Source organism: Natator depressus, chromosome 17 (genome assembly GCF_965152275.1).
Source record: "Natator depressus isolate rNatDep1 chromosome 17, rNatDep2.hap1, whole genome shotgun sequence".
NCBI lineage: Eukaryota > Metazoa > Chordata > Testudines > Cheloniidae > Natator > Natator depressus.
In genome coordinates, this window is record NC_134250.1 from 15,904,948 (window position 1) to 15,921,366 (window position 16,419).

Sequence of the window (16,419 nt, forward strand, 5' to 3'; positions counted from 1 at the left end):
CATGTTTAAAAGTGGCACCATGCTTCTGCGTCTTTCATCCTCTTTATTTATTCACTCTACAATTTACACACACACGGTGAAATCCTTGCCCCTTTGAAGTCAGTGGCAAATCTCCCATCAGCTTAAATGAGGCAAAGATTTCACTCCTTGTATGGAGATTTATAGCAACCCCTTGCACTGATGTAGCAGCTGCTGTCTAAGGGTCTCATGCACATTCCGTTATGAGTCACTTCTAGTGCCCTGGGTAAGTGTTAGATGGGGGGACTCAGAGACATGAAGCAATTTACTTGAGATCACATAGTGATTCAGGGAATAGAGCCCTGATTCCCATACTCTTGCTCTAATCAATAGATTGTGTGTGCAGTTTCCTAACCAGACATAAAGGCCAAAATTTGCAAAGTTGGGTGTTTAAACTTAGCTTCCTAAAATCAATGTTAGGCATCTTAACGTTAGGCACCCAAGTTTGAAAATGTTGCCTTGAATCGGAATTATGGGTGTCCACAGGCATTTCTACAGTAAGATCTATGTCCTCTCATTTCCACTGAAGGAACCAGAGGGAGATACATCTTGATGATTTTAGGTTCAGGTCTGAAATATCCAACACCCCTGCAACCACGGGTGCAGCCCAGCCTTTATCCTTCAAAGGTGGATAAGCTGGGTTCACAAGAATAGTCTCCTGGACCAAAACGTCCCCTTCCCAACACAGTTGTTCAGCATGTACTGACTGCATTTCAGCAGGTACTTACGGTGAGCATACGTGCCATTTTGGCCAGGACAGTCCCTTTTTTAAGCTCTGTCCCGTCACGACTTTTTTGGCAAAACTGGGCATTTGTCCCGTTTACTCTTGCCAACTGATGATAAGCTGGCAAGAGCAAACGGGACAAATGCCCAGTTTTGCCAAAAAAGTCGTGTGCGACCCCTAGTGGGTGAATGGCAATGCCAGCCCCGCGCAGGAGGGAGGGCTCAGGACAGAGGCATGGCTCGGGCTGGCCCTGTGCACAGGGTGGAAAGGGGACCATGGGCGTTCCCACCTGCAGTGGGGGAGGGGAGCCTCGGGCCAGCCCCGTCTGGTGTCCCATTTTCCCTTTGGGAAAATATGGTCACCCTACATACTGTATGTGGTGTTGGTGAAGTATTTTGTTATTCTAGGTGCTATAGAAATGTAGGTTATTACTGTTCGTGATAATCATCATTGCTGCTGCTGTTGCTCTGTGATAGAAGTATAATGTGGTATGTCTGGAGAGAAGTTCTGTGTGAACTCTGTCATCCCTGGAGGAGCAGAAGGTCCAATAAAATGACACAGAAAACGAAGAGCTTCTTACGCTCACTTGGGTTCTGTGTTGGCTACAGTGGCAAGTGCCTTTACAGTGTGCCTGAGAATTTGTTCCATTTTCAAAAACAATAATAATCCCGGATAAATACATGAAATTAGGATTTTGTGAAGTATTAAAAGGAAGCTTTGATTGAAACTGCCTTCACTCTGCCACTTCAGGTTTCACACTCTCCGCACTCTGGCTGCAGGGTAGGCACGGAGAAGCGCAATCATTCTTGGAAGACAGGTGCAATTAGGAAACATGGGCTTGTGATTAAAGCACTGGGCTGGGACTCGGGTGAACTCTGTTCAGTTCCCAGCTCTTCCACAGACCCCGTGGGTATGTCTACACAGCAAAAAACAGCCCCTGCCGCAGCAAGCGTCAGAGCCCGGGTCAACTGACCCAGGCTCATGCTGCAGAGCTAAATAGAGCAGTGTAAACATTCGGGATCAAGCTGGAGCCTGAGCTCTCAGACCCTCCCACCTTGGCAGTTGTCGCAGCCCAAGCCCAAACATCTGCATTGCTATTTTTAGCCCTACAGCACAGAAGGGAGCAGTTGGGTTGCTGTGTAGCTGTACCCTGTGTGAGTACAGGGAAATCACGTATTCTCTGTGTTCCCATCTTTCTTTGGGGCAGTTGGGTGCTAGCATAATATAAATGCTTATGAATAATCATAACAATAATAGGCAAATAATTGTGTAGGGCTCTGGGATCACATAACCTGAAGTTTATATTCTTGTACTTTGTTGGTGGAGTAGGACGCTTCAACCACTTGTGCCCATTACTTTTTCTTTAAAATAAAAAGAGAGCGAGAGAGAGAGAAATGAGTTCCAGGCAAAGTGATTTCTGCGGGTGTGTCTGCTTGCAGAGGCCACTAACAATTTACTCCTGCCTCTGTGCGTTAAATACCAAGTGGCAGATAGTTCTAGAAGTGAAATACAAAATCTGTGCGGGGGAAAAAGACATCACCATTAACAATGCCGAGCCGATCCAGCCATGCAGAGTTATCGCTCTATACTTGCTTTGGCTCTTTTCCCTGGGTGACTCCCCCAGTGCACTAATTCAAGTGGTGGCCATGAATTTTTAGTGTCAGCAAAGACCTGAAAGACTGAAATGTTACAGCCTAGAAGTCCGACAAGTGGACCCCAGAAGCCAGAAGATCTCACTCCAGCCCTTTCTAGTTTATTAAACAGAAGTCATAGGTTGAGTGATACCAAGTAGAAGGAATAAAGAAGGTTAGAAAGGGTTACAAACAAACAAAAGTAGGAGTACCCTTCTAAGACTAAAACTTAATTTCAGCCAGTTACAAATGTTCAATTAAGCAGATTTCTCGCCTGTAATCAATTTCCAAGAGACTGTATTGCCAGCTCTCGTGATTTTGTCATCAGTGTCGTGATAATTGTTTTCCTTAAAGCCCCAGCTCCTGGAGTCAAGTGGATATGTGATGATTTCAGCCTTCATTCATTAAAAAAAACCCATAAGTTTCTTGCCCTGGTGGCTGTTGAGGAAGCTTCAGAATGTGATCCTGATGCACCCTAAAAGCTCAAAAAGCAGATGGCAAATAAGAACACCAAATCTATTATTGTTACATAATCTCATGATTTTTGATGAACCTGACTCTTGATTTTTGAACATTTGGGGTTTGCAATACTGGAGACTTCAGCCCTCTTGGTTGAAGGACCCATTGTTCTACCATCTCAAGAGCTCTGGCCTCTTAGACCCTCAAGTGATGGATAATTTAGGGGTTCTCTGCCCCTCCCTTTATAGTCCAGTAAACCTTTGAAAAGCATCTCTCTGAGTGTACTGACCTCGTTGCAAGAAGCAGGAAGTCTTCCTGGAGTTGACATCTCCATCCCCTTCTGTCGAGATTAAGTGGTCGTCTTCTTCCCTTCCTCTCATGATGGCTTTTTTTTTTTAGCCTGGCATGTAAATTTTCTTTCATTGTCAAATAGACATTACTTCATGATCTAGACAGGCTGCCTCCCCAGCAATCTTGAGAACTTTGATGGTTCTGTTTGCTGCATATATAAATTGCATTCCCATTGTCACTGGCCACCCTGCTTTTCATTTTTGAGTGGCGCAGATCTGTTTTCTACTTCATTCAAATACAGAGAACACCCATAACTCCACATAGCATGTTAATACATACATTTCACAATGAGATTAATCACCAGTGTGATTAGTTTTCCAGTGATATAGTACATGGCACCTTTTTAGATACAGATCATGATGCCAATGAGTCGGGGTATACTGGTCAAGCCAGCTGAAGATTTCTGTCAGAGGGAGCCCCTTGCTCGCTGGCCTTGGGATGCTCTTAGGTTCACACCTGCCCCGTTACAAACTGCAGGAGAATTAGCCACTAGCAGGTCAGAACCCTCTTTCCCGGCTAGGCGTCTGCCACCATATTTTCTTTCCCCTTTAAATAAAAGGAATCTGTTTTGTCTCATTTGTCTGTTTACAGTCTCCAGGACGTACCAGCAAATACACATAATTTCACCAAAGAATTGTTACAAGCATTTCACAGTGGCATTATTGACCGGTGTGGTGTTAGATTTCAAATGATATATTACGTGTCCCCTTTTAAATATATATTATGACAGCAGTGTGTGAGATGTAGTGAGCATCTCAGGCCTGACAAGAATTGCTGACAGAGTAGTGAACCGCAAAGGGGCCTCTGTGTCACACCTGCATATCTTTAAGTATTCAAATGAGTTCTCCAAATTAATCTTTTAGGATTAGTCATCTTAGATGTGCAGCATCATTGATGGGTTGCCAAGGACCCGAGTTTTGTCACCATGACTACTAAAACAGTGTTATTGAGACATACAAACTGTGCTAAGGTTTATTAAACAAAAAATTCACATGGCAGAAAATGAGTGGGTGGATGCTGAAGGTGCATCTTTCTTAGCTGATGGAATTCTTGAGGATTAATGCTAAAAATTCATCCAGCCATCAAAAGTGGGGCCTCTGAAGAGGGAAAAACACATTCCTAATTTGCATCAAAGAGGCAAAGAGTGTTATCATGTAAATTTCATGTACTACATCTTTCCTTTTCAGTAGATGATGTGTTTGGATTTGAAAAACACTACACAGAATCAAATTGGGAGAACGTGTTTTAGTTCCCCAAGGAGTACTATATGGTTTATCACTCCTTCGGAAAACTCATCCCCGGGTTGATTGGGAGGCTGGAGGTTATTGGAATGCAGCTGAACTTTTTGGGATTTGCTGCTGTGATGAAGCAGTTGTAATTATAGCAACAATTTGTTGCACTGCAGTTAATTGATGTGTCATGCGAATTACGTATGAGCACCAGGGAGACTTGTTTTTTCCCCAACCAAGGAGATGGTTTCTTTGGATTGCAGAGTCGTGTTTGTGCCATTTGTTTTCATTGTTGTATGCAACACACTACACAGCAACACAACTGTTCCTTTTTGTAATCTTGCTTCACCTTCATGCATGCCTAGAGCAAGAAACCAGCCCCCTGAGTGCTTTGTCTCCTGGAATTCTACCCTCTCTTTTTCTTTTTTGTATGTGATGGAGACCTGAGAATTCCACCTGTAAAATTCTAATAAGCACCAAGTGATTTAGGAACACAGGTTCTAGTGATTTTCCCTGGGACTTGAGCCCCTAAATGTCTTAGGTGCTTTTGAAAATTCAACCCAACATCATCTTCTCATTCCCTCAGTGTTGGTCCTCTGACTCCATGTATCATCTCCCTTTGGTTAATGGAATAAATATTTACACGTTATCATTTGTGTGCTTGGGACTTTACAGACAAGATAGGAGGCAAGTCCCCTTGCTTGAAAAGCATAAAATCTAAGGGCTAGTCTACACTAGGAGCGCTCCAGCTGCATTGATGCAGCTGCTGTAGCACATCTGGTGAAGACGCTCTATGCCGACGGGAGAAAGCTCTCCCATTGGCCTAACAAAATCACCTCCAGAGAGACCGTTGCTATGTTGGCAGGAGAAGCTCTCCTGCCAAGATCATAGAGTATCATAGAATATCAGGATTGGAAGGGACCTCAGGAGGTCATCTAGTCCAACCCCCTGCTCAAAGCAGGACCAATCCCCAATTTTTGCCCCATATCCCTAAATGGCCCCCTCAAGGATTGAACTCACAACCCTGGGTTTAGCAGGCCAATGCTCAAACCACTGAGCTGTCCCTACCCCCTAAAGCTCACTTCATTGGATGCATCATCATAGAATATCAGGGTTGGAAGGGACCTCAGGAGGTCATCTAGTCCAACCCCCTGCTCAAAGCAGGACCAATCCCCAATTTTTGCCCCAAATGACCCCCTCAAGGATTGAACTCACAGTCCTGGGTTTAGCAGGCCAATACGCAAACCACTGAGCTATCCCTCCCACAGAGATAGCCCTGTCCACACTGGAGCTTAGCTTGCTGTAACTTACGTGGCTTGGGAGGTGGCTTATTCACACCCCTGAGCAATATAAGTTAAATTGACGTAAGTGGCAGTGTGTACAAGCCATGAGCAAGATGGGTGATAGAAGGGGAAATATCAACAGGCCCTGGTGTATGTGAGGTGTTAGCTTCAACCCAAGATATTCTTTCTGTGTTGGTGACATACCTGGCTACGTCTCTGAAATCATTTCCTCCTGTCCATCTGCTGGACTTGACTCCATCAAATGCAGGCGACACATTAACTTCCTATTCCAAGACAGACACCCTCATCTTGGGTGAAATGTCCTCTTTGTCACGTGTCTATCGCTTTCCTTAACTTCACTCTTAATACTAGAAATCTTGATGTTATCCTTGGCCCCAGAGAAGTTTTCACACCATATCCCTATCGCTTAGCCACACTGTTGCCAGAACTTGACCTTGGGCAGTCTGCCACAATCTGTATCTGTGCTTTAATCATTTCCTGTCAGCAGTACCGAACTTTCTAGCCTAGCGGTCACGTGGGCCATAATGCTAAGAAGTAGAACACGTCACCTCTTATTTCTCCTGTACATTTCCAAATTCAGCTGAAAATCTCCTTGTTTATTTTCAAAACTCCCCATTGATTTGCCCCACCATAGTTTTCTGGTCTCATTTCCTGCCCACTGCTCACCTCTCTTTCATTCCTTTAACGTACAAATTTATAGGTGGGGCAGCTGGCAGGACATTCTCTGGGGCGGGAAGGAGGCTCCCAGGATCTTACTGGGCACATCCATAACATTGTGAGCATGCTGCAAAAGACCTCTGTTTGATACGGGTTTTGGAGATGGCTGAGAGTGTGCTTCCTGAAACAATGAAGGGGTGGAAGGGAGTCTCTGTAGATGGCTGGCTAGTTGAAATGATGTTGAAATGATGGATGCGCCTGGCATTTTATTGTGTTCTCTTTATTGTGATGTTAGTGTGCCTGGGGGTTAGCTACCATGCATGTGGGTTAGCTACCACAGTGTCAGAGCTTCCTCATTTGGAGGTTTCCCACTTAAGCCATTTTGGTTTCCCTCATGTTTTGTTTATACCTCTAATTTCCCACAAATGGGCAGGCAGGGAGCTCTCTCTACCACACTGCACAAGATTCACTTCTCCTGCAGGGGATTTTTATTTCCGCAGCACAGAGCTCATTAGAGGTCTATATGGGTGAGTAGATCCTATTTATTTTCCAGTTTTCATGCTGCTCCTTATTTGTGTGTGTCTTGGGTTGTTTTGAATGTTGCAGGGAAATAAAGAATATGCTTTAGGTTCAAACCTATCACGGTGAAAATGAATTGTGCTGATTTCCTCAGAGGCTGGCTATGTTGATCTAATGGTTTAGGGGGGTGGTGAAAAAGAAGAAGCCATGCCTACTGTAATTCTATTTGGGTGAACTGGGTGCCTCCAAAGCACCCAGCAAGATTTTTGGAATCTCATTTTTAATTATGAGTGGTGTTGCTGCTTCTCTGGTACTTAATGTCGGATTACCTCAAAGCTTGACTTTATTTCCATTCTGGAGGTCATAAATACTCCCTCCCTTAATTTCTTCTATACATGCCCCTGTGTCAGAGAAGATCAAAGATGGCTTGGAAGTGAAGAACAGAAAGAGAAGATTTCTGTGTGAGCCAGAGGATAAAGCATTGGAGAGCAGTTCAGTTCCTGCTCAGCCATTGATGTTCGGTGTGGCCTTGGGCAAGTAGTTTCACCTGCATCCCTCCTGCTGCCCTTGGGGTAGGTCTACCCTACAATCACAGGGCGCGATTGTCCGGCTTGAGTTGACATATCCGAGCTAGCTTGAATCTCGCAAGCTTGGGTCGCAGAGCAGGGAAACTGTGGGAACATGCACTTCAGTGTGGGCTGTGCAAACCTGACCAGAACCAAATTATTCACGGTGCCAGTCTGCACTGAAGCTGCACTGGGGTCCATGTTAGCTAGATTAAAGCTGGGACCCAAGTTAGCTAGAAGAGCTGCAATCACACCCTATTGATTACAGTGGACACCTCATGGACTTAAAGGGACTTTAATGAAGGGACCATTGTGATCATCTAGGCCTTCCTCCTCCATAATGCAGGCCACAGAACCTCTCCCACTTCCTCCTGTAATAGACCCATCACCTCTGGCTGAGTTACTGAAGTCCTCAAATCATGATTTAAAGACTACCCTGTATCTGTCCTGTCTGTTTAGAGCTGCAGGGCCTGTCACTCGTAGTGCATGTATGGCACCTAGCACAATGGGGCTCTGATCTCAGGTGGGGCTTCTAGATGCTGTTGCAATAGTTACCATTAATAGTTCTTTTTAAAATAGAGAGAGAGAGAGAGAGATCAAGGAATTAAAATGTTGCTGAAAGTTGCAGCCTAGGCCAGTGGACTTCATCCTGCTTGCATGGAATCACTGTGATGTTTTAGAGACAAGGTGGGTGAGGTAATATCTTTTATTGGACCAGCTTCTTTCTGTTGGTGAGAGAGAGACCTGCTTTTGAGCTACAGCCCAGACCTGAAGAAGAGCTCTGTAGCTCAAAAGCTTCTCTCTCTCTCTCTCTCTCTCTCTCTCTCTCTCTCTCTCTCTCTCTCTTTGTATCTCTAATATATTCTTTACCCCCCACCACACACACACACACTTTTAAAAGTGGCAGGGCACTTTTACTGGCCATAAGGATGAGCAACGGGGCTGGGGGTTTGAGGTGTGAGGGGCAGGGCCTTGGGGGGAAGGGGGGTGGCATAGGAGTGGGGCCACGGTTTGAGCACCGGTGGGGGCCCACGCCCACTATTGGAATGCTTCCGCCGCCCCTGCAGCAATTACATCCCCATGATACGCTTGGGGAAGTTTGAAGGGGAGAAGCTAGAGACAAAGGGTTTTGAAAAGTGTCCACTGGCTTAGGATGCCTTCATTTTTGGAAGCCCAGTTTACAGTCTGATTTTTTTTAGAGGTGCTGAGCCACCCAGAGCTCCCAGTGACGTCAGGTCAGGTTTAGCGTCTCTGATAAATCAGGCCACACACGTGTCTTACACAGGGCACCTCAAATTAGCGGATGCTTTTGACAATGTAGGCCACAGACCGAGTGAAAGTTGATGTCGGAGCTAGGATGAGAACTTGCAAGTTCCCGGCTCCCAAACTATGTTCTCGACTGTGCTTCATTTTCTTGTGTCTTAAATAATTTCCTTTAGTCCAGTCTGTCTCTCGCAGCAAGGCTAAGGGCTTGTACACACGAGCGCTTACTTTGGTATAACTTATGTCGCTCAGGGGTGTGGCAAAGCAAACACCCCACCCCCACCCCCACGGAGCAATGTAAATTACACACACCTAAGCACCGATGTGGACAGTGCTTTGTCGGTGGGAGACACTCTCCCAATGACATAGCTACCACCGCTCAGGGAGGTGGAGTAGCTATGCCAAGGGGAGAGCTTTCTCCCATCTGCATAGAGCACTGCAGCAATTCTAGTGGAGACCTGCCCTCAGTCTTCTGGAGAAAAGTTCTCCCCAGGGAAATGACAAACAGACTCCCAGGAAGTGATATCCCCACCCCTCCCCAGCCCACACATGGTGTCAGTCATGATGGATGGCGGCCATGAAACGGAGCCATCTACCTGGGCTGGATTGGTGGCTCATCTTCTGCTAAGTGCTAACCAAATGCTACAAGAAAGAAAAACAGACTTCTGTCTAAACTTTCTTCCCAAATCCCCCATTACTTACAGGCATCTCTTCCTTGCTGGGGCAATCCCCCCACCCCTATATGTATATATACAGCTACAGCTGTAGCTCACGAAAGCTCATGCTCAAATAAATTGGTTAGTCTCTAAGGTGCCACAAGTCCTCCTTTTCTTTTTGCGAATACAGACTAACACGGCTGTTACTCTGAAACCTATACATATAGTACGTCTGTCTTTTTATCTATGTCTGGGGCAGGAAATATTGTAATAAAATGTTAACACTTGGGTGAGCCTAGCTGTGAGCAGGTGCTTATTTTTCTTGTCACAGACTACATCGAACAGTGGTCAAGGCAGTATCTGGCTTCCCCCTTGCTGAAGGCACAGTATTGGTAGGGAACAATGTAAGCCATTATTGCTGCTTCCTCCCAGGGAGAGCTAAATATGTGGACTGCCCTATCTCTAATGCTCCTTATCAGGAACCAGCTTTGTTTACCTGCTAATTCCCTGGGTGATGTATCAGATCAGCATGATTTCAAAGTGTTAAGAGCATCTGTGCTTGCAGGAATTTTGCACTTGGCTGGCCTGGGCCCTCCCTGTGTTCAGATTAGATATAAACACATTCCTGACAGACAACCACGTGGGCAAAGGAGATGTGCTTTCAACATAGCCTAATACGAGGAATGTGGGGACCTGTCAGAGGAGTAGGGCTTAACTCTGCAGTTTCTGAAGCCTTGTACTTCTTTGATATGCAACCCTGCAGGAGTGACAAGGAAAGTGCACACCTGACACAGATTCATGGGGCCTGGTCTATGCCCCAGCCTGCAAACACGCCCTTAGGATTGCTCCCTGCAGTGTGCTGGACCTCCAGCATCCACACAGTTCCACTGGGACAGGCCCAAAACTGGGCCTTGGGGCACCAGCGATGCCTGTCTCTTTCCATGGCCCCATGCAGCAGAGTCCTGCCAAGCCTGACTCCTGTGGGAGGCTTGTCCCAACCCCTTTCAGGGTGCAATGCTCCCAGTGTGTATATGCTGTGACACTAGGCGGCCTTTTTAAAACAAGATGATGATTTATTAGTCACCTGGTGTGCGGCAGGGGACAGTGCTTAGGTCAGCGTAGAGAAACAAAGGCAAAGACCAAGTTCAGACTGGCCAACGCCAGGGCTCCCTTGAGCCGTGCTGCTGAAGGAACCATCTTTGCTTCCTGTCTCCTTCTCTGTCCCTTTCTCTCTGTCACAGGTGAGAGCCTCCTTTGTCTCTGTGGTACGTCTACACCAGGATTTAAAAACCCGCAGCTGGCCCATGCCGTCTGACTTGGGCTGCAGGGCTGTTTAATTGTAGTGTAGACGTCTGGGCCCCAGCCTGAGCTCTGGGACCCTCCCACCTTATGGGACCCTAGAGCCCAGGCTGCAGTGTTACGTCTACACCAGAGTTAAACAGCCCCACAGCCAGAGCCGTGGCACGCAGGTGTCTAATTGTTGTGTAGACATGTGAGCTCAGCTCTTATCACAGCCACTTGACACTGTTCTCCTGCTCGTCCACGTGCCCTGCTTCCCTGCTGAGAGATGGAGGAAATCTCCTTCCTCTTGGCTGTTAGTCACTAGGTGTGAATGTCACGGCCATTTAGGGTTTCGCTGTTTTCCTGAATGATCCTCCATTTATATAGGTTGGTTTCAGCCAGTCCTTAAAACCCATTCATATCACTCCAGGCGCTTTTATGTGACACAAACGCCCATGTCTCCTGCTCTGCCCTGGGATCAGCGTGCTAAGCCTTCTGCACCCTCTGAATAGCAATACCCTGTCACATCTGTCACTGCCATGCTTGTCATTCATAAAAATGTTACAGAAAATTCCCACTTTCGTCACAACACCCAGGGAAGCCTTCTTCAATGGCATAGTAAAAGTTGAGCTTAGTCCACAGGCTTGGTCCAATGCCAGTGATGGAAATGGAGTGATCGCCAGTGATTTCAGCAGTCTTGGGATAAGGCCCCAAGTGGGCAAAGTGAGTTGTTGGCTCTTGGTAAGTTTGGGGATTTGATGTGACTTGTTTTAATGGATGCCTCTGACACTTCTAATTTAGACGCTAACCTCAGGGTTATTCCCCACCCTACCTTGGAAACTAAAGATGAAACACGCTACATGCATACAGATGTTAAGAGGCGTGTGTATAACAATCACACAACAGTTTAACTTATTTGCCATTAATATTCTAACCGTTTTCAAAAGCAGAGTTGGACTAGCCAGACACGTCTGTAGCGCCCAGTAAAATTAACATTACAGGTTGGATGCTGTGTTACAAGCTTAATTTAGTAAAAAGAGGGAGAGCATTTGATGTCAGTGGGACTTCAGCACCTACCTGAGGTGTGATCCTGGGTGAGATTGCTTTCCTCAATGGGAGCTCAGCCGGTTGCAGACACAGGCAAAGCTCTAATCAAGATGAACTGACCCGCTGCTGTGCAGGTTTTTGATGGGTCCCGCTTGCCTTTCATACCCCTGAAACAACCAAGTCACAGGTCCTATTTACAACCCAGCTTTACTCTGACCTGGTGGCAGTTTGTTATATAGACAGGATGGTCCCCAGCTTGGAATGTGGTCCCCTGACTTGCTTACATATTGGTGGTCTGGTTGTGTCCTCAGTCCCCCATAGTCATCGCCTTGAAAACTTCCTCTGCTTCCCAAGTTTGTGTGCTTCTTTCTCTCTTCTTCTTCCCTTACCCCGCTATACTTGTAGCAGCATCTTTGACAGCCTCCTCTTCCTGTACCACATCAGTTCTGTATCTCAGCAGCCCCCCTTCTCTGCATTCTATCCTTTTTTCCATCCTGCCTGGCCAACTTGCAAGGACATCAGACAGCAAATTTCCTACAATGGCTTGGGTTATTACTCGAATTCAGTTGCGATTTCTGGAGTCAAGTATTGACTTTCATAACTGTGACGATCTATTATTATTATTCTCCTCTCCATCATCCCCTCATCTTGTTGAATAATTTCAAGGTGTTAATTGCCTGCCCCAGCAATCAGTCCATTGATCTGGAACACAAACATTCTTGAAATAATTTTCTGTCTGAGCCCGTCTGTGGCTTACGCAAGTGGCAGCATTTGTTTCCTTGTTTTTAATTTCCTGCAAAGAAAAGCTCTTGTATTGTTCTTGACAAAATGCCTGTGACTCTTTCAGCTGTCACTCCTTCAGGCCATGTGGTTTTCACGTAAGTCTGACACTAATAGTATGCACTTCTCGTATAATTAAAGTGTGTGGGTGGGAATTACAAGTTCTGCTCAGTCATGTTGTTTCATAGAGATTGCTGCCCTGTGTTTATCATATGCAGTAACTCCCTGGGACTCTTACTCACTTAGAAACCTTATATTTGGGTCAGGTTGGGAGGGGAATTAGGCAGTTTTTGCTGTAGGTCTCTTGAAGAAGTGCCATTATTTCTTCTTGTAAGTGTAGTACTTCCTTCCTGTAATGTACATACCATGAAAAAAGAAATGAGGGATAATTGCTCAAGTACTTTAAAAACGTGGCATGCATCATCTGCACCAAAGGGATGATTTTCATAAGGCTAATACTTCCACAAGCAACCCGCAGTTTGCTCGGTCTATGCCAGGGTGGTGTGTGTGTGCTCTCTGCAGCTTACTTGCGTAGTTTCAGTTAAGCTAGAGGAACTGCTCTTTTCCCTTTTCAATCAAATACTTTGTTACTTTGTGAACTCCCTCCCCCCCCCACCCCCCCGGAATGGTCAGGACTGTTACTCCAAATGTAGCGCACGCAGTTCGGGCTTGTCGCCCATTTGAGATAACTGAGATCAGATGCATACCTGTTTGTTGTGATGGCCGAGGGGGATGGATACAAATTTCAGTAATTAATGACTTGGAGGAGAGGTTTCAGAGTAGCAGCCGTGTTAGTTTGTATTCGCAAAAAGAAAAGGAGGACTTGTGGCACCTTAGAGACTAACAAATTTATCTGAGCATAAGCTTTCGTGAGCTACAGCTCACTTCATCGGACAGAGGAGCTTTGAATGTCTTTTCTGGGGGTCGTCGCATAACTGGACCATGTAGTATGTGTGTTTTCATGGGTTTGCATTTAGTGTAGTTAAAATATAAATCCAGTTCTCTTCACCAGACCTTTTAAAAGTATAGTATCCCACCGTAAAGGCAGCCTGTATTTTAAAGACACAGTAGCATGGACAAGTGTGGCATTGGATCTTAGCGGTGAGCTGCTATACTAACTCAGATGAGACACAGTGGTGAAACTAGATTGATATTAAGGATGGCTCTGAGGTGTACATCCGTGTATGTAACTGTGTAGGAGGGAGGGGAGATGTTTGTGTCATTTCCAATTCCAGCCTCCTTCCACGCTTGATGGTAAAATACTATTTGGTTTGGCAGATGTGTCTCCTGTGGGTTTTCATTCTCCGCCATTGGCTTGTGTAATACCGTTTCAGGGATTCGGGCACTACTGCAGTAAGTCATGGCTTTAAAGACTTCACCCCTGGAAAAGATGGCACGGATTGTGCTGCTGTGTTAGAGATCTGTCTGAGTTAGGGTGTGTCGTGTTGACACCTGCACACTTGGCTGTCCAGAAACATCATCTCTAGAATAATTCAGCACATCCAGGCTGAGAAAAGAGTTCCCCAATTTAAACAGAGTATTGAAGCATCCCCTCCCTCTACCAACCAGGGCATTTCCAGTTCACATTCAAAGCAGGAGGAGGGGAAGAAAGGCACATCTCGCAGTCTGTAAGCTGAGCTGCTATGAATCCTCTCAGTGCCTGGAGCGGGGAGCCTTTCCTGTGTCACCTGATTTTATTTAATTTGTTAGTGCCTCGTTAGTACCCTCTGCATTAGCAGAAGATCTGAGAGAGAACTGTGAGAAAGCAGGGTTCTATGGGGCTCCTGAAGCTGGTAGGTTCTATTTGGCATCTCCTCAATTTTGTGCTCATGAGCCAGGTTTCCTCTTCCCCTCACCCTGAGTTTTTTCTTGATCGGCTGTAAGCAGGGGAGGCTGGTGTCTCCCCCCATTTCTTTAAGAAGTGTGAGTCTGCTTGGGCTTACCCTCTTTGTGGCAAGATGTTTTTGTCTGAGATCACAGGTAAAGAGGAAATTTGTCTCCTGGTTAGACCAGAGCACCAACAGCCAGGACTCATGGGTTTCATTACCAGTTCTTCCACTGACCCACAGTCTGGCTTTGGGTAAGTCACTTAGGTCTATGTTTACAGTGCTGCAGTAGCGCTTAGTGAAGATGCTGCCTATGCTGATGGGAGAGCGGTAACTCTGTCAATGGGAGAAACCATTCTGTCGACATAGCACTGTATACACTGGGGGTTAGGTTGGTATAACTACATCACTTAAAGGGGGTGGGTTTTCCACACTCCTGAGCAATGTAGTTATACCAACATAAGTTGGTGGTGTAGACCAAGCCTTGAAAAAACTAATGTTTTGTGCAGCAGTGTAGAACAGTAAAGCATTAGATCTTGTCTATACTAAAAAGTAAGGTCAACCCAGCTACATCCCTCAGGGGTGTGAAAAATCCACACCCCTGAGCAACATAGTTAAGCCAACCCAATCGCCAGTGTAGACAGCGCTGGGTGGACAGAAGAATTCTTCTGTCAAGCTAGATACTGCCTCTCAGGGAGGTGGGTTAGCTATGCTGCTGGAAGAGCCCCTCCCATCAGCGTGGGTCGTGACTACACTGAAGTACTAGAGTGGCACCTGCAGCGTGTAAAGAGGCCCATAGTTGCAGAGATTCCACAGACTACCAATTGAATTTCCACCAGCACTGGTAGGAAAGGCTGGCATTAATCTAACTAATGTCTGAAGCTCTTTACAACAAAACTGTGCCATGAAAAGTAAGGACAGATGCATAAAGGGAAGGTCTTGAGAAAAAATTGGAAAAAATAACCCCAACTATACATACAATATGATGGTGGCTAATTTAGTTACAACTAATCAGGAAAGAGATCTTGGAGACATCGTGGATAGTTCTCTGAAGATGTCCACACAGCGTGCAGCGGCGCTCAAAAAAGCGAACAGGATGTTAGGAATCATTAAAAAAGGGATAGAGAATAAGTCGGAGAATTGCTTATTGCCCTTATATAAATCCATGGTACGCTCACATCTTGAATACTGCGTACAGATGTGGTCTCCTCATCTCAAAAAAGATATACTGGCATTAGAAAAGGTTCAGAGAAGGGCAACTAAAATGATTAGGGGTTTGGAACAGGTCCCATATGAGGAGAGATTAAAGAGGCTAGGACTTTTCAGCTTGGAAAAGAGGAGACTAAGGGGGGAAATGACAGAGGTATATAAAATCATGAGTGGTGTGGAGAAAGTGAATAAGGAAAAGTTATTTACTTGTTCCCATCACATAAGAACTAGGGACCACCAAATGAAATTAATGGGCAGCAGGTTTGAAACAAATAAAAGGAAGTTCTTCTTCACACAGCGCACAACCTGTGGAACTCCTTGCCTGAGGAGGTTGTGAAGGCTAGGACTATAACAGGGTTTAAAAGAGAACTAGATAAATTCATGGAGGTTAAGTCCATTAATGGCTATTAGCCAGGATGAGGTAAGGAATGGTGTCCCTAGCCTCTGTTTATCGGAGGGTGGAGATGGATGGCAGGAGAGAGATCACTTGATCATTACCTGTTAGGGTCACTCCCTCTGGGGCACCTGGTAATGGCCACTGTCAGCACACAGGATACTGAGCTGGATGGACCTTTGGTCTGACCCAGTATAGCCATTCTTATGTTCTTATTTTTATGATCAATGCTGATTGAAGTGTCTCCTCCAGGATTATTGCTAGTTGAAATTGTTTGGGGAGGGAGGGGAACATTTAGAAAAAGGACTCGAACACCTGGAGTTCATGAAAACTTCACAGAATTTCCTATACCGGTTATGCTGCATGTCCAAGACTCACTTGCATTTTATATAAGGTGATTCTAATTTATTTTTGTCACCACAGCCATTTCTGTGGTCCCAGACTAGCTAGAGATGTGTGAAATGCAACTGTTTCACGCTGTGGTTCATACAAACCCTGCACCAAA

At 45.6% G+C, this 16,419-nt stretch overlaps 1 protein-coding gene across 1 annotated transcript in view; it reads left to right on the top strand.

Moving 5' to 3' along the window:
- CASTOR2 (cytosolic arginine sensor for mTORC1 subunit 2) overlaps nt 1-16,419 on the top strand; it is a 177,347-nt gene that overhangs the window by 110,908 nt on the left and 50,020 nt on the right. The window lies entirely within an intron of this gene.